Source organism: Stegodyphus dumicola, chromosome X2 (assembly GCF_044657685.1).
Source record: "Stegodyphus dumicola isolate Sdum_Otavi_A_Nest chromosome X2, ASM4465768v1".
NCBI classification, from domain to species: Eukaryota; Metazoa; Arthropoda; class Arachnida; order Araneae; family Eresidae; genus Stegodyphus; species Stegodyphus dumicola.
In genome coordinates, this window is record NC_140781.1 from 108,842,800 (window position 1) to 108,862,319 (window position 19,520).

A 19,520-nucleotide genomic window follows, 5' to 3' on the forward strand; every position below is an offset into this window, starting at 1 on the left:
TCGACATTCTACAACTCAATGAGCTACTTTAATAGTCTTAAAAATTCAAATGTAGGTGGAGAACCCTACAAAACACATTCATTCTAACTTCCCCCTCATTCATCTTTAAACATGCAGGCTTTCGCTCTAAAGCATGACTTTACAGTTTAATACTTAAATTTTGACTTCATTGCTTTTAAGCATTCACTTTTAGCATCTACAATTTTATGCTTCTAGACTAAATTCTACTTTTACATAACATGCAAGTATTTACATACATTTACAAAAGTTTAATACATATGCTTTTTACAATTTACCATAAAATGAATAAGAGAAAATAAATTTTTACTTTACTCATTCTTCGCCAAGCTGGCGGTACTGGAACTAAAATTCTTATTAGTACAAGAATACGAAGTTATTTTTATCTCCGGCCAAATTTTGGCTTTAACATAACAGAATTAGTCTTTCGACCAACAGAAAATGCTTGTTTTTAGCTTTTACACTTAAAGAAAATAATACTTTTGCCTTAGCTAAATAAAGTAAAACAAAACTAAGTCTCAACCGAGACATATTGACTTTCGTCAAAACATAGAACTTCGTACTTATGCATAACATTTCGGAACAAAAGAGAAAAAAAAAATTATAGAAGGTTTTAACTTATCTTTGAGTTTTCGATGCTTGAAACTCCGTCATCCGTTTTTGACAAAATTGATCCCAAGTTAGAGGTGTCATGGATGTCAATCTTCTCCTTGTTGATCTCCGCGTGTCGTCCCCGTTGATCTTTCTTTTGCGTCCTCTACATGCTGGCCTCTTGACGGAGTAATCGTCTGGTTGTTGGCTTTTGCGTTTCTGCCTGGGACGGCTGGTCTTGACGTCCTCCGGTCTGGAGTCCTTGAATTTCTTCTGTTCCTCGTACTTCTGTGCCTCCTGTTGGCGTTTCAGTTTCCGGAACGGCGGCCTTGCTGGCACCTGACTCTGTGGCCGTGTGCGCGTTCTCCTTGATGTGTAATTTCTCCTGCCATCTTTTGTAGGTGGTGTTTTCGTCTTTACCACGGTTTCTTTACCCGGTTCATCTGTATTTTTGTTTTTCTTAAACGCCGGAGTTTGAAACTCATTTTTTCTTTTTGATACCGACGTCCGGGTTGTAGAAGTGCTAGGTCTCTCTTCAGTTCTCCGTTTCTTGGGTGGTGGAATAGTTGTTGCAGTCTCTGGCCCTTCTATTTCGTTTAGACTTGAGTCCTGCAAGAAACTTTTAAGGATTTCAAAATCATTTGGATTATAGTATTTTTTCACCTGGTCGGGACTTGCTTTACAGATTTCCCTTCTCTCGTTTTTAAGATATAAGACTACTCCTTTGATTTCCTGAATTACATAGGGGCCTTCAAACTTTGGAGCTAGCTTTGCCATAAAATTGTCTGGGGCACTTGATAAAGAAAATTTCCGTTTCAATACTTTATCCCCAACTTTAAAATCTGCTTCACGGCGTTTTCTATCGTAATATAACTTTTGTCTATTTCTTGCCGTATCCGAAGTTTTAAGCGCCTGATCAATTAGTTTTTGCACGTCCTTTTGTCTAAATTCCTGCTCTCTTTGTTGCACAAAGAATAATTTATCTAAAGGCGTAATTAACTTTCTGCCTAAAAATAATTCTGCTGGAGTTTTTCCCGTAGTATCATGATGTGCCGTTCTTAAAGCATAAGCTAATTCATTTATGTAGCCATCCCAGCGCTTGTGATGTGTGCTAACGTAACTGCGAATTATTTTTACAATGTTTTTATTAACTCTTTCTGCTATGTTAGCCTGTGGTCTATACGGAACCATTTTGATATGGCGTATATCAAGTCCATTGCATATGTTTTCAAATATTTGACTAATGAATTGTTTTCCGTTATCGCTAATGACTTTTATCGGTGCTCCGTATTTTAAAATGTATCTGTGTAAGAATGCATCTGCGACTGTTTTGGCTGATGCGCGTTTAAGTGGAACAATTTCTATCCATTTTGAAAAATGATCTACTATTACTAAAAGAAAACGATTTTTATTTAACTCGCTCTGGGGGAAGGGACCAAGAAGATCTATGCCTAAAATTTCATTCGGAAATGTAGCGCGAATGCTATTTAAGTACCCGGCCGGGCTGTAATTAATATCATTTATTAACTGACATTGATTGCAGGACCTGACATACGCCGTTACTATTTTGTATAATTGCGGGAAATATACCGCCTCGCGTACCCTTTTTAAAGTCTTTCTGACCCCCAGGTGGCCCGCTGTTTTTTTTTCGTGCAACTCCTTCAAAATGCTTAATCGAAGCGAGGCTGGGATGACTGGCTTATACTCAAGATTTTCGTTCGTTGTTTTCGTATAGAATAATAAATTATCTATTATTTCATAGTTTTTTGCTCTATTTCTTATCGCATCGATATCTGTATGCTCAAAGCTTTCGGGGTCTTTCAAATAAGCATAGATATTTCCAAATTCAGGATCAGCTTTCAGTTCAGTAATAACCGTATCACTAGAATCTAAAATTTTTGAAGTCAACACAGCGCATTTAAGTTCATTACCTTCCTCGTCCAGTTTTATACGAGAAAGTGCGTCAGCTACATTGTTTTCCTTACCCGGTTTATATTTTATTGTGATATTATATTCTTGGAGTTTTAAAGCCCATCTTATTAACCTGGGCGTTAGGTTTTTTCCCGAGTAAAGTCTACCAACAGCCGCATGATCCGAAAAGACTGTTACTGGCGATTTGCCGAAATAAACTCGAAATTTGTGTACAGCCATTAATACGGCTAATGTTTCTCTTTCTGTAGCTGTATAATTCCTTTGTGTTTGATTCAATGTTTTACTAAAAAATGCCAGCGGATGGTTATTTTGCATAAGAACCGCACCCACCGCATAGTCTGATGCATCTGCCGCAATTTCCAGGTTTTCGTCCCCCTCAGGGAATTTTAAAACAGGGGCATTAATAAGCGCTTCTTTTAATCTTTCAAAAGCTGTGTTCGCTTCCGCTGTCCACGTAAATTTACTCTTTTTTCTTTTGATTACTAAGAGTGGTTCACCAATATTAGCGAAATCTTTTATGAAAGATCGATAGTAAGAACATAGTCCAAGGAAAGACGAAAGTTTCTTGGCGGTGTTGGGCGGTAGGAAATTCTTAATAGCTTTTATTTTTGAATCTTGCGTTTCTATACCCTTTTGCGAAATTTTATAACCGAGATATTTAAGTTCCTTAGTTGCGAACTTGCATTTTGAGGCGTTAATTGTAAGACCGGCCTCTTTTAATAATTTAAAAACTTGTTCGAGGTCATTAACGTGTTGTTCCAACGTACTACTCGTTATAATTATATCATCTAGATAAATTAAAGTTGATTTTCCTAGGACAGGCTTTAGAACAATGTCCATAGCTCTCTGGAATGTTGATGGGGCCCCACACAACCCAAAAGGCATGCGTAAAAATGCATAAGTGCCCGATTTCGTTATAAACGCGGTTTTATGTATATCTTCGGGTCTCATAGCTATTTGATAGTAGCCAGACGTTAAGTCCAAAGTAGACATATATCTTGTCGATTTGATCTGTCTAATGATCTCGTCTATAACCGGCAAAGGGTAAACTGGGAATTTAGTTATGCTATTTAGTTTTCTATAATCGATAGCAAACCTCCAAGCCCTTTTATCCGAAGGAGGAAACTCGTTCTTTTTCCTACATAGTACGACTGGACTCGCGTATTCACTATTTATGGGCGTTATTATTTTATTCTTTAACATCTCCTGAATATGTTCTTCGATGATTACGTCTTTTTGTTTGTCATAGCGGTAAGGTTTAGTCCTACAAGGTTTTTCGGCATTTAATTGAATCTTGTGAGTCACGATCTGACAGTTTCCCGGTTTTTCTGAAAACAAATGAGAAAAATTACTCACCACTTGCTGTATTGCTTTACTTTCCTGGTCATTCAAATGGCTAAGGTCCAATTCAGGTGTCTCCACCGGTTCCACCACCCTCTGGTCCATCTCCAGCACCACGGAACTATCTTGAAAATTTAATTTGGCCCTCGCGGCCCTTAAAAAGTCCATACCTAAAATAAGAGAGTGTTGGAGGTGTTTCACCACAAAAATTAATACTTTGAGATTTTCCTCTTTTACCTGTATGTTTAATGATACTTTCCCGATGCAGTGACATGTTTTTCCTTGCGCCGCTATAATTTCCGTATTTCTGGTTTTAAAGAGGCGTATCCTATAAAAATTCTTTTTGAAGAACTTTTCACTCATGAAATTTCCTTCTGCTCCTGTATCGATGAGGGCTTCTACTGGTACATCGCCAACCAGGACTTGTATAATTGGTAGCTGTGAGTTTTTTACGATGACTGTATTTAAATGTCTATTTGAGGGTTTTTGTAAAACTTCCGGGGTCTGGACCCTCCCTTTCACAGGCCCCTCTAGTCGTTTAAAGCTTTCCTTTCAATCTGTGTCTTCTGGGTATGCGGATGCTTATTTTCAAATTTTCTTTTTGGGCCTTGCCCTTCAAGTTTCGATGCGTTAGCTTGATAGTTCTTTCCCCCATATGAGCGATTTCCATTTCTTGTTTCCTCCTTCCTTCTGGTACTTTGAGAATATGTTTCCCCTCTCGCTCTTTCCGCGATTCTGCGATTTTGAAACTTCACCGCCAATTCGAAAAGTTCCTGCAATGTGGTTGGGTTTCTAATTTCAAAGTAGTCTTGGACAGCGGGTAACAATCTTGGTAATATTATTTCAATAATCTCCGCATCGGGTTTTTTCCCATACAACATATCCGTTAGTTTGATTTTTCGTAAAATAAAGTCCGTCAATTGTGCTGTATCCCGTTGATAGAAACTATATAGCTCGGCTTCCAGCCGTGCGCGATCTTTCACTATGGGGAAGGCCTTTACTAACGATTTTTTGAAATTTTCAAATGTATACGTCGGGCTTCCAAATTCACCTAGTAGAAATTTTCCTATATTTTTCCACCATAGCGCGGCCTGTCCTCTTAGTGCTGATGTGGCAATAGCAACTTTTTGTCTTTCAGGCACAGGATAGAGCTGAAAGTGATTTTCTATACCTTCTAAAAATACGGACACCGAATTTTTTCCGTCGAAATAGACGTTTGGCTTGATTGATGCTCTCAAAGTCTGGACCAGGTATCCAATACCTTCTAACTGCGTTGTCATTTCTTGGTGTTGTCCAGCGGCTTCCATCCAGTTTTCGGCCATTTCAGTTCGGTAACTGTTCGGGCGCCAATATAACGTTGCGCGCCTCTAACTAGCACGCAACCAAGAGGTGACTGTGAAAGCTTGTATAAACCACAGAGTCTTATAAAGGGTTTAAGTCCCTTTTTATTCAACGTACTAAATTACAATTGCGTCCTCTTGACGCTTACAAACTGTGCCAACTAGGCAGTCAAATAAAAATAAAAACCTGAAAAGAAAGTAAAGACAATATTCTAACTACGAGGCTCTCTAAAATAACTAACTCACCGCGTTTTACAAATACCGCAGCTAATTCAGCAGACTTGAAGCTCACTGGAACAATTGCAACTACTTCCCGCCAAGCACATAGGCCGCAACGCGGGGTTCTTTAATTCTCGATTTCTACCTCCGCGCTCGCGAAGTAAGAATAACTCTCTCTCACCGAACTTGTTTCCTTCTATATAAATCATACTACTTCCGCTGATAATTTGAATGCTTGCGCGTTCTACTCAAATTTACATATTCTGGCATTGGCAGTTCCAGGGGAAAGTAAGGCTTGACAGGAAAGATAGTTTAAACTTAAAATAAATGTTAGTTAAAATAAATATAAACCCTACACATCACAATAATTAGATTAGTCAGCTTATGATTCTTTGGTAAGATTATAGGAAATTTTCTATCAAAATTCAACTTATAGTTCAACTCGGATTCAAAATTCAACTCGGAATAGCTAATCTGCCTCCAACTCGTAAAATTCCATATTGATCTAAAAATGGAAAAACACTTCTTACCTTGCTATCTGGAGGTACCTTACCCTCCTTTTCAAGTCTTAAGATTTCTTTTTTAAATTCACTATCTTGAATTAGCTTAATCAGTTTAAGTTCAGCTAATTTTAATTCTGAGCTCTGAAGAGGACCTGAAACCTTGTCCTTCCCCTTGCAGTTGTTTACAAACTTAAAAATAAAACTTAAAACACGAATAATTTTAGTGTAATTGTTACTTAAATTTAAGAAATTCTCAATGAAAGGGTTAGCTTTCACATTAAGAATAATATTAGAGTCACTAAGGATTTTAAGTTCGTCTGGAAAGTCCTTCACAATGACTTCCACCGGAATCTCTCTATTTGGGTAGTCGTCGTATCTCAGAAACAGAGGGCCTTTCCACCACATATCATTTTGTTGAAGTTTACTGGGATCCAAACCTCGGGATATAAGATCACTTGGATTCTCCTTTGATGACACATGACGCCATTGATGACCCTTAGTCAACTCTTGAATTGTTGCCACTCGATTTGCAACAAATGTCTTCAACTGGTAAGGCTCCTTTTGTATCCATGAAAGCACGATCATGGAGTCACTCCACAGATAAACTTTGTTCACAGGAATCTCTAATGCAGATATTACTTTAACCATCAACCTTGCAAGTAGGACTGCCGCACAAAGCTCCAGTCTCGGAATAGTAACTCGTTTAATAGGCGAGACTCTGGATTTACTCGTCACTAGTCTTGTCTTCACTTCTCCATCTCTCGAACGGCATTTACAATATATGGTTGCTCCGTAAGCTACCTCAGAGGCATCTGCAAATCCATGAAGTTCCACATAGTCTATTTCTGCAATAAGAATAAACCTTTCAATTTCTATTTTACTTAAAACTTCCAGTTCAGTAGAGAACTTCTTCCATTCATCAGCTTCCTTTTTTGGTAGTGGTTCATCCCAATTCAGCTTTAACAACCACAACCGTTGGAGGAATATTTTGGCTTTACTTATGATTGGCCCTAGTAAACCAATCGGGTCAAACAATCTTGCAATTGTGGACAATATTTGTCGTTTGGTAACAACTATGTCATTATCGAGTTTCACTCTAAAACAGAAACAGTCTCTTCTAGACCTCCAAGACACTCCAAGTGTTGTAGATTCTGCTTCATTAGGAAAGGAATAGGAGTGATCTTCTTCCGCAAGTTCAGCATGATTACTGCACCATTTGTGCAGTGTCATTCCTGCACTCTTCAGTATTGCAGTTAACTGAGATTTAAGCTCCTTAGCTGTACTCAAAGATTCCGCTCCACTAAGCACATCATCCATATAAAAATTTTTAAGTAAGACTGGCGCAGCTAATGGAAATTTTGGACCTTCATCAATCAACAATTGTTTAAGAGTTCTCATAGCTAAGTATGGAGCACTAACTGTACCGTAAGTCACAGTATTAAGCTCGTAGATTTTCACAGGTGCATCATTTTCTTTTTTCCACAGGATTCGCTGCAAGCATCTCTGTTCAGGGTTAATTTCAATCATTCTATACATTCTTCTAATATACGCCGTAAATGCGAATGGGTAATTTCTAAACCTAAGCATGATTGAAAAGAGATCATCTTGAATAACCCCTTCATTAAGTTGCAAGGAATTTAGCGAAATTCCATTTGATGTTAAACACGATGCATTAAACACTGTTCTCAATTTAGTTGTTGTTTTTTGAGGTCGGTATATCCCATAATGTGGCATATAGTACATTACCCTAGGCTCATTTTTCTCTTTAACCTCAGTCATATGCCCTAGCTCTTCATACTCCTTTAAAAAATCCTGATACAGACTCAAATATTCAGGGTCTTTAACTAATCTTTTCCATAGGGAATTTAATCTCTCAAGGGCAAAATCTTTTGAATTTCCTAAGCAAATAGGATCTTCCTTTAGTGGCATTGTTACAATGTATCTCCCTTCTTCATTCCGCTTATGAATTTGCACATAATGTTCTTCACATATTGATGTTTCTTTATTTTTTGGAATGGCTATTTCAACATTCTCTATTTCCCAAAATTTTCTCATTGTTTGTTCTAAGTCATTAGAGGTTTTCATTAACCCACAATGTACGCGGCTCTGTTCTTCTGATGTAACGCTTCCCGACACTATAAACCCGAACACGCTGTTTTGTAAAATAAGACTCGAGTTTCCATATCGAATTTGTTCAGATTTTAATATCTCAAAGAAAACCTCAGCTCCTAAAAGCATCTCTATACGTTTTGGAACATTAAAATTCTCATCAGCTAATTTTATGTTACAAAAATCCTGCATTTTAATATCAATTTTCCTTGAAGGAATCAAATCTTGCGTGATTTTTGGTACTACTAATAAGTCTAAATGTCTCATGTAACTTTTATCTTTATTGCTAATGCATGCCGAAACTCTTTTCCGAATTGTAAACAAGAAATCATTTAATCCGGAAATCGCAATGTTTACCTTCTCAGAATCAAAGTTGAATTTATTCGCACAGTCTCTGCTTATAAACGATGAAGTACTGCCGCCATCAAGTAATGTTTTGACTGGAAGTAGCTTACCCATACCATCACAAATAAAGCAAATAGCCGTGCTCAGAAGAACACTTTTTTGAATCTGTTTACACTAGTCGCTGTAAGCAGAGTATTACCGTTGTTAGGCAGAAAGTCTGGCGCTAGGGGGGAAAGCACACTCGAACTACTCGCTGTTTCGTTTTTATTTTTTCCTTCTCTTTCGATGATTTACTTTCTACTGGAAAATGCAGTGTCATGTGATGTCTTTTCTCACAAACGGAACACGAAAACTTTGATTTGCAGTTTTTGACAGAATGATTTAAGGCTAGACAATTAAAGCATAATTTATGACTTTTGATGATTTCAACCCGATCATTCACCGGTTGTTTCAAGAAATTTGGGCATTTTGCCAAAAATGATTTTCCTCACAAAGAACACACTTTAAACCTTTTACATCGGCAAGGAATACCTTTGAAACATTTTTCGACGTTTTGTAATTGTTGCGAGATTTTTGAAAACTGTCCACACTTGCGGCAAGGGACTTTCCGCGAGATGTGAAAAATAAATCTGCTTCCTTAGCCATTTGTTGAGGCGGAAACCAACTTTCAGCTTACCTTACAGAAATATGGGCTGACGTTTCTCGATCTAATGTCTCAAACAATTTGTCTAATATTACTAACTGCTTCAGAGTTTCAAATTCAAACACTTTCCTCAATTTTAAGTAATATTCGAAATTTGTGGTTAATCGCGACACGAACTGCACATGGGACTCATTTAGGCGTTGAGCCTTTTTAAAATTTTCTAAAACAATTTGTGGTGTAGGTTCGAATTCTTTTAGAATAATAGCTTTTACATTTTCATAGTCACTTAGCTCCTCATCTCTAATATACACAATAATGTTCGAAGCCCGTTTCCCTAACAAGTTTAACAATATTTCCGCTTTAGATTTCTCAGGCACATTTTTTGGTCGCGAAAGCTCTTTCTAAAGACGAGAAAAAATAACTCCAGTTTTCAGGTTTATTCGGAACCTTCAATGTTAGTGTTCTTACACTCTAAATTCGAAAGAGTCCTATCCGACTCTAAAGGAGTGATATCCCACCTCCCTCTAATGCCAAAATGGCACCAACCTCGAAGGAGCGATATTTCACTCTAGTAAAAAGCGGTTCCTTTTCACGCAAAAACAGGAGTGACTCTTTCTTTGTTCGCTCTTTTTCGATAGTCAGATATCGCCCGATATTCGGGTGAAACCACACACATTACAAAGAGTTATAATAATAGTCTGCTCACTCCTTGATGGTGCGATTTTTATATAATTATTTTATAGGCAAACTGAAAATTGGTATTTGCTATGTAAACTTTATAGTTGATGTATTGTTTTAGATATCTGGTTAATATTATCTCTTGAAAAGAATATTTTACACTACTTTTTAACATGCTATTGTGATTTTAATTATCTGATATATACATCTGTTTTAGATTTGCTACCTATGTACTTACTTAAACATTTATTGGTGATGAGATTTCTTTCCAGATCTAACGAAATATACATATAAAAAAATTACATCCATATTAAAATATTGGAAATTCGGTGTAGTTAACATTCTGAAATACTTAACACTATAACTTTCTCACAGAATATATTTTATTTTACAGAAACATGGCTTTTGCCTTTATGTGTAGTAAGCAATAAAAATAAGAACGTCAATGCAACTTATATATAAAAACTGGATTATGAATCAAAGTAGACCATCACTGAAATAAAAAAAACACAGTTTAAAGACATTTATATCTTCATTGTTTAGACATATAGTTTTTCTTTCCAAATCTAACGAAATATACATATAAAATAATTACATCCATATTAAAATATTGGAAATTCGGTGTAGTTAACATTCTGAAATACTTAACACTATCACTTCCTCACAGTACTTCTGATGTGAAATTACTTTGAACTCACAGAATATATTTTATTTTACAGAAACATGGCTTTTACCTTTATGTGTAGTAAGCAATAAAAATAAGAACGTCAATGCAACTTATATATAAAAACTGGAATAGCAAGATATTCGCAATGAAAAACTTAGTTTTTGAATAAAAAATAAGGTTTTTCAGGTACTTAAAACTTTGAATAAATATTTCAGATATTTTCAAAATTTGATTTGAGAAATCAAAAAATGCTTAGTTTCATAAAAGAAATTAAAAAAAATCATTTTAGATGAATCATATATATATATATATAGTGATATACATTCTAAATTTTGTATACATATTTTAATTTAAAAAAGCAAATTATGCTTATTCACAAGATTTGGGCACGTAATCATGTAAATTGTAAGCTAAATTTTCCGTTAAATAATCATACTAGTTGGAAAAGTAATTTATTAAAAATAGTTCTTGACAAATTTTATAATGAAAATTTGAATGTGTTAGAACAGCTGATCATATATATATGTGTCAGCAAACCTGTATCATAATCTGCTAGATTTAACTTCTTAAAATGCTACTTATAAGTGAATATATTAATACAATTTGTGAATTGATGTTACTAGTAGTTTGTCTACTTGAGTATAATATGCATAAAAATCTAATAATAAATTTTAATATACATTGAAGTAAGAAACAAATGCGAATTTAATTTCCCTTACATGAAAACTATTCAGCTTTATTTTCAATGTATGAGATTCAGAAAATAAGTAACCATAAAATACTCTCATGCTATTGTTTTTAGCTTCATATATTGCACAAAATATTGCAAAAGAAATGTTTCTATTTCTTATTACATAATTATGAAGAGCTTAAAATTAATTATTACCCCAAATTATGAATAAAGTCTAAAATCTTCAGTTAGCTTGTTACGCTTTCTATTTTTGAGAAGTTATATGCATACAAATTCCTATACATTAATCATTACAGGTGAATAAATGCTTACATATTGTGAGAACATTGTGGCTACATCGATTCTTGTATCGTTATCACGCGCGAGCACGTGCGTCGAAAGGTATAAAAACTGGAAGGACTGGTTTGTCTCTCTCTTTTTCCTTTTTCCCCTCTTGCTGCCTGACGTCGTGTTAACGAGTGTGTGGGCCTTCCACACTCAGCAGTCGCAATTTTGTTCCTGTCTAGTTTTGCAGAGAAAGAAGCAGAATGAAGAAATCCAGTACTTAAAGTAGAGTGTTTGATTTGAGACTCACTAAGTCCGGCTGACGTGATTAACATAAAATAAACGCGCAAGCAGAATATAAGTAACTGTTCGACTTCAAGATGTGCTTGACCAGCAATGTGTCACCACGTGATGTTACGTGTGTAAAAATAATATGAATGTAAAAAGAAAAAAAAGAAGAGCTTATAAGTGTGTAACCAGACAGCGCGATAATACGAAGATAAATATGACCACGTTTCAACCGCAAAATTATTCGATGGGACAGGATTGCGCGAATAGTCACGCTTCGGCACTCCACGGACATTCCATTTGAGTTATCGCATTGCGTGTATCTAAGTTATGATATTTTAGTATTTATATGTGTGTGATAAATGTGTCTTATTTAATCCAGAAAGTATGTGCGAAAAAATAAATATGAGATTGGAAAAAGAAAATATTCGGCTCATGCATGCATCAGTGGGTAAGTCTTGTTAATCTATTTAGTAATGATTATGCAATGTACTAAACACCAAATTTTAGTTTAAGTATTTACGCAAAATTAATTTGTACTTGATATTCTTAGTATCGACACTTTTGGCGATCACGCCCGTAACACCACACATATACTTTTAGACTATAACTTATTTTTATATATGCTAATTCCAAGTCTCATTTGGGAAAAATAAAGTAAATTTTAAAGTGAAGTAATATGGATTATAGCTCACATGTGTAAGCTAAAAATTCATTTTTAGCTGAAAATTATGTATTTCATTTATTGATTAAATCCGAATAGGAATCATTACCATAACTGCAGAATTATAATAATTTCAATGAACGAAGTATTTTAAATATAAGTGAAAACAAGCAATGCATGAAAAACTCTTTATTAAGAAATATATGTACATATATAAAAATGGAAAATATGACACTAAAATATGACAATAAAATGACATTAACAACATGAAATGTAATGCATGTACAAAATGCAATAAATTCACACTCAAACATGTATTTAAAGAGTCCACACAAGCTCTAGGAGTGCTGACATTATACAAAAGGCTTGCCACAAAATTATAAAAATTTGTTGATGTATGTGCATATTGAACGCTAAATACAAAATTAGTTTTAAATAGAATGTCAAATGCCTTCATGGCATGATTTGGGCATGCTATTAAGTGATTTACTGCTTTAATATAGAATGAACTTGTAATACACACTATAATGAGCTGTTTATTCTGAGCTGGTCCAAGAGATTCCATGTCTTCTATTCCCTGAAAATAAATTTCTTTATTAAGAATACATCCATTACCTATCTATTAGGACAAGTCAAATACCAATGAGCCATACTAGAAAGTTTATCTTTCCAATTAAAAAATATCGAGAGAAAATTTTTTCTTCTTTCAAAAATAAGTAATTCCTAGTAATTTTATTCACATAGAGGTCTTTTGCTTTTAGTTTCTGTAAAAATGCAGTATAAATACATATAGGAATATGTAAATATTATATTGATGCAAATATAGAATAGGATAGTCTATTTGTGCGTTGCTTCTTAATGAAAAATGTAATAAATAATGTACATAAAAATGTAAAAAGAACAAACTATATGGAGAATTAGTCTGTCTTTTCCTTATGAAAACAAGTATTATCCCTTCATAATAAACTATTGTTGTTCATAATAAACTATTGTTATTGTAAAGATGTTTGTTCTTGATTTCATGATCGCTATAGTCTGGCTGGAAGTGTATCTTTTGAATTTCACCTTGAAGCAATTTTTCCATCACTTTACAAGTTTTAAAAAAAAAAAAATCTATGTTCACTGTATATACATGCATACATATGATTAGTGTCATGCTTTAGATTTAGATCATATAAAGGCATCACACATATTACAAACCATCTTATTCTCTCGAAATATTTGCTAGTATGTAGGTGACATTCAAATCAATGCAATTCCAATTCTACAGAAATTAGCTAAATGACCATGCATCATCTGTGGGTACAATAGTCGAAAGCAGCCTGAGAAGATGAATTTTAGCCACATGAGGCCAAATACATTCACTGTTGTAAAATGGCTCATTTTAATATAATCTGCCCTCTTAAAATGAAAGTTAGTGCAAAGCATATCAAAATTCCTCAATACTTACATTTAGCAAATATTAGAAGTGCAGAATATGGATTTTTTTTTTTTTTTTTTCAAATAACAGCCTGATGCTAAAATACTTGCTTTGCCTTTACCCTACAAAAATAAAAATAAAAGTATATATAAAAGACATATACTGGATAAAAATTGCATGTGAAATGTAATAATTAATTGAAACTATATAAATATCACACATGAACCTTTCAAGATAGAATATGTAGCAAATTTCAAAGGATATGCAGCTCAGCTCACTTACATATAGTATCAATAGCTTATTTACATATACATACACTGCAAACTAAAAATATTATCCTATGAAAAGAATTTTATAGCTAAGCATATAAAATTATTTTTTATGCATAGACTTATGCCAAATATTTACTCATTAATAATGAATAAAACCTTTTCCCCTCTTTCTTTCCAATAATTTTAGCTGAGCAAAAGTTCTGTGAGCAAAACTAATGCTTTTAGGTCATCTATCTATATATATATATAAATACACACGTTTATTACATAATGATTACAAAAATATCATTAAAAAGGCTTTTGGCACTAGAGGCACATGCATTTACAGCTTACCTTTACGAGCCAGAAGAAGAAAACTATAAGCCATTTAAGAATAAAGACCAATGTGAGTAATAGATGCAAAATTACTTTACTCTAGGTAATTAAAAAGTAAACAAAGAAAAGTTTTAAAGTATTCTATCATTTATAATCCTAATTAAATTCTATCATTTATAATCCTAATTAAATTCTATCATTTATAATCCTAGTTAAATTTTTAAAGATTTTTACCACTGAAATCAGCAATACTTGGTACCAGAAGATCAGAGCGTTTTGTTTCCACATATTTTAAAATTCTTGAGACATAAAAAGATGAAAATTGTTTTTTAAATGTCTATCATTAGAAATTGTTTCAGTTTCGATATAATTTCTTACATGGCTATTAGACAAAACCATTTCAATTGTTTTTATGACTGAAACATACTGAAATGTTTCTTTTACAATTTTGGTTTCAAATTGACCTGTTTTTGTATTCAGAGCTTGATCCAATCTACTGCCAAGCATAATTTCGACAGGTTCGATAAAATTCTGACAGCTTTTCAAAGCCTTTATTTGTCCTTTAGTTGCTGACATGCCATCAAAAATCTGCCTAATGGGAAGAATGCTTCCGTGGAGGTCTTTGTAAGGCAAACTGGTTCGTATACACGTTACACATGGAGAGAACCACAAAAAAGTCCATGCAGCCAGCTCCTTCATGCGATTCAAACTCTGGACCGAACTACCAGTGCTCATCGACTTTGCCGCTGGTGGGTAATATTTAGGGAATGTGCATTAATGTTCGGAGAAAAAGCATGATATTAAGCATTTGTAAGTAAACAACCTGTTAAACATGGTATTTAGGGCATATAAATTAAAATGAGCGCAGGGGCGTAGCTAGAGGGGGGCAAGGGGCATCTGTCCCCGGGCGCAGGATCCAAGGTGCGCCAAACTGATGTTACGGCATTTTAGAATTAAATGTTTTCCATCCTTGGCAAGCAGTAGGGGGCGCGAAATCTTCAGTTGTCCCTGGGCGCTGAAAACCCTAGCTACGACTCTGAATGAGCAGCAAGAAATATAATATTAAGCATACGTAAGTAAAATTTACATAAAGTAAATATTAGTTACTGAAATCAATTTGGCCTTCCCCCATTTTCTCAAAATTGTCACAAAAACTGTTCCGTTAAGAAAATTTTCGGCAACATATTATCTTAGAAGGAAACATTCTTTAAACGCAATTTAATATTTCCTTGACTGTATCTCAACCATTATGCTTAATTTCATGCCGAGACAAGTACTCGAGTATGCAGTTTTGTAAATTTTCTTTGTAAACACTTTAAAATCACTTTTAGAAAACATAGCACGGAAATCAGACAAAATAATAATAAATTGAAAAAAAATGACACATGCAAATAAATTTTGAACAGCAGCGAAAGAAAGCGAGGAGGCCGCAAGAGAATTCTACCAGCTTTGTGCTTTTGCAGAGTTTACATTTACTGGATTCTTTGCGGTAGTGTTTTCGAAGGCAGGTGGAAGGATGGTAACTTTGAACTTCTGCATTTCAGAATGCAGTTCCAAATACTGATATACATCTGTAAATTTTTTTCATGACTGTTGCGAGAAGAATTTTGCAAAGTACAAATGGATTAAAAAAACACCTAAAGACTGAGAAATTGTACCATACTGTCTACAAATCAGCTGATAGAGTAGTAAATCAAACTTTTAGAATACTATTAATGATTTTGTGTGTAAGGAAAACAAACAAAATAGTACTTTACGGTATTAGAATTAATGTTTTATTTCAAAAATAAACCCAGATATTTTGTTTTTATATATATCATTTTGACATTTTATAGACTTTTTATTGTGCACTGAGCGAGGCAGCAAGAACTCTGGCTACACCTCTAACAGTGTTCACATAACTTAGTTATTGAAAATGTAAACAAGCTGTGTTACCTGGGTCTTTAAATCCTATCTAAACCAGAAAATGAATTCATATGAGTTTATTAAAATCAGGTTACTTACATTTCTTTCCTACTTTAAAGGACTGTGCATAAGAAAAGGTTTATAAGACTTGTTTGATACAACAACAGCTTTTGCTAATGTAAGCAATTATATTATTTTGAACATTACTTCATCAGATCCTCTCACTCATTTTAATATCACTAGGAGAAGATATAATAACTAATTGAAATGAAAAGGCAATAATCTTGAAAAGTAATAAGTAAATGTCATTAGTTTAACTTTCTAACTATTGAGTTGATGTATATGAATTAATCTATGAATCATTTTAGAATTATCATGTTTAAATTAGTATATATTTCGACAATTTTGAAAGTATGCCTGACAAGTTTTCTTAGGGGGGAAATAAATAAATAAAAATAACCCGTCGAATTAGGTTTTCTCCCGCAATAGAAGGGAGGGGAAGCTGTTTTTTAATTGTGCATTTTATTATCTGTTAATAAAATAAGTTAATTTTTTAAATATGATAGGCGCTGCCACAAATATAAGGCAATATTGCTTAATTTTCATATTATAAAATAAAAATGCATCAAACATTTAGGTTTTATGGCTTACATATAAAAAAGTCGTTTGGTTTCAGTTGAAATAAAAATGTTTAGACATGTACGAATTTTACTATTTAACTAAGTTTGAAAAAAACATGCCTTACATTTTTTAAAAATAAATACTTTTTTTAAAATTTTCTTATTTGCATTAAAAGAAATAAACATTTGGTGTACATATTATATATTGGCATATACGTATATTTGTCAGTAAATACATATTTAGCATAAAATAAATACATGTATATAGCATATAAAGTCAACTGAATATCTGGAATTTTCAAAAATCCGGACTAGGTATAGTTTTTAATTTAAAACAGAGTAGAAAATAAAATTACCTTTTAGGACATTAACAGCATCTTCGGGAATTTCTTGCAGTTATAAAAATCTGATAATTTTGAACTATCATGTAATCCTTCCTGAAAAAAAAAAAGTATTTTATTGTGCTACAGTTTAAAAAAAAGATAAGGGGCAGATAAATTTGACAATTTGCTGTGGCACAAGTATTAGGAATATAGAACCTATGTAGAATGGACAAGGTACTAAAATTTTACGCTTGGTCTTTGACTGAAAATGAATTCTCATTAAATAGTTATCTGCATGAATTACCTGGAATATTTAATAATACAATAGTTTTCATTTTGTCATCAGAAAATCAAAACTTACTATTTTTTTTTTTTAAATAGCTGAGTTTTTTTTTTTTTTTTTTTTTTTTTTTTTTTTTTTAAGTCCAAAGGGGCAATTCTCCCAGAAGGACTGTTAATTTCGTTTTGGCAGTTTGCATCGATTCCCGATATGTTTCATTTCAAATTGCTGCCACCAAACATTATGTTTAAAGAAATTAAATAATGAAGAATCTGCAGGAATGTATGTATGTTTCTCGCATTGTAATAAAACAACGGTACCTAGAGCCAACAAAATTTGAATAAGGTAATCTTCCATAGAATATGGGCATGTGGAAGCCCTAATTTGAATTTGAAATTGGTTTTATTATTTGCTTTATTATTTAATATTTTGTAATACGTCAACGAATTTTTGATTAACAAAGTAAACGATTTCAAAGCGAGCAATAGCAATACTGTACGAGTAAAATATATATATATATATATATATATATATATATATATATATCCAGCTCGAGAGACTCTGTATTGGAAATTCTAAAGATATGTTCATTTTAAAATTATTTTGCGATATTGCTGTTGAATGTTTTTATGGTTTAAGTGCGAAGAACATGATATTTAATAAATAAAGGTAACACACAAAATGTTAAAAAAACGCCCCTTTTGACGTAATTTAAAATCTGAAGCTTTCAGTCATTTTAAAGAATGCAAGATTTTTTTTTTAAATCGTAAACGGAAAGCCGTCTTAGCAGCTTTATTGGCCTCCCGGACTTTTGAATTTTCAAGAGGCCTTAGCTACACCTACACTCTCGAGAATAACAACATGTTTGCAAAAATAGAAGTTTTAGAATGCTGATATGACCCAGGTAGGGCTAGTATTTATATTTTGGAAAAATTCAGCTTTGCAACAGTAAGTGAATTTTATTGTCACAAACTATAAGCAGAATTTATAAAAAATGAAAGTTAAAAATCTATTAAAAACTACTAGAAGCTGAAAACGATATGACTTCAATAGGAAATTCAGTAAATTATACGGTTTTTATTTCTTCCAATACTACCAAATAATTTACACACTTGTGTTATAAAAAAATCAAAACTTTAGTATGCATTTTTTTTTCCACCGCTGTTCTTCCTATTTGAAATAGGAATGCATGAAAAACTAAATTTAAATAATTAAATTCGAAAGCTTTGTGTAAATTGTTCAAAAATAAAAATAATGTTAAGAATTATTTACAAAAAGTACCATCCATACGTACAGCTTTCATTGTGTTAGCAATACATAATAAATAAAACTACGTTACAGCATTACACTCTTAAAGCAAATTTACAGACACCTAAAAAAAAAGAGCAAACTAAAACTACTTTTTATTACATACTTAAATTTTGACACATAAATCTAACTATAATTTATAATAATTAAGATATTTATATTAAGAAATAATTGTATATATATTTTAAAAGCGAACTTACTTTTGGCAAAGGAGCTGTATCCATTGTTACGACTGTCCTCGCTTGAAATGGCGCTTAGCCAAAGAACGTTCTTTGGCTTAGCAAACTTGTTCGGTCAGTCTGGGTGGACAATTGCAAGACAGTGGAAGAATTGGGTCGTCCTGCTCCTTCAATTCACTCCCTTCCTCAAGGTTATTATTGCAAGTGGGAAACATGTTCTGCTACCAAGACAGTAAATTTGCGTTGTTTGACACGAAACGGAGCGAAAACTGCTGTCACCCTCCAAATCCCACTCTGCGAGATTTAGAGTGACTTTTAATAAGAGAATCTAAGGAATCGGAACTTTCTCCTTTAGTTTCGTTTTGATCGTTATTAACACTTTTGGTTTCAGCTCGCAATCGAGCAATTTCCAGTTCTGTTTTACATCTCTCTAATTTAATTTGTTCTAACTGTAATACTTTAGCTTCTTCAGATTTACAATGCTCTACTATGGAATTATGCAACTCTATTACCGAATTTGGATCGGATTTAAAAGCTTCACTACTTTTAATCGCTAAATTTAAATCTGTAACAGTTATCTTTTCACTTAATTCTATATTCAGTTC

At 33.5% G+C, this 19,520-nt stretch overlaps 1 long non-coding RNA gene across 1 annotated transcript; it reads right to left on the bottom strand.

The window, feature by feature from the left end:
* Positions 1-12,579: 12,579 nt before the first annotated feature.
* On the bottom strand, positions 12,580-17,268 carry LOC146992878 (uncharacterized). Its single transcript, XR_015039003.1, has 3 exons — positions 17,182-17,268; positions 13,744-13,835; positions 12,580-12,870 (listed from the first exon to the last, which is right to left on the bottom strand). It is a non-coding gene; the product is annotated as an uncharacterized LOC146992878 (long non-coding RNA).
* Positions 17,269-19,520: the final 2,252 nt, after the last annotated feature.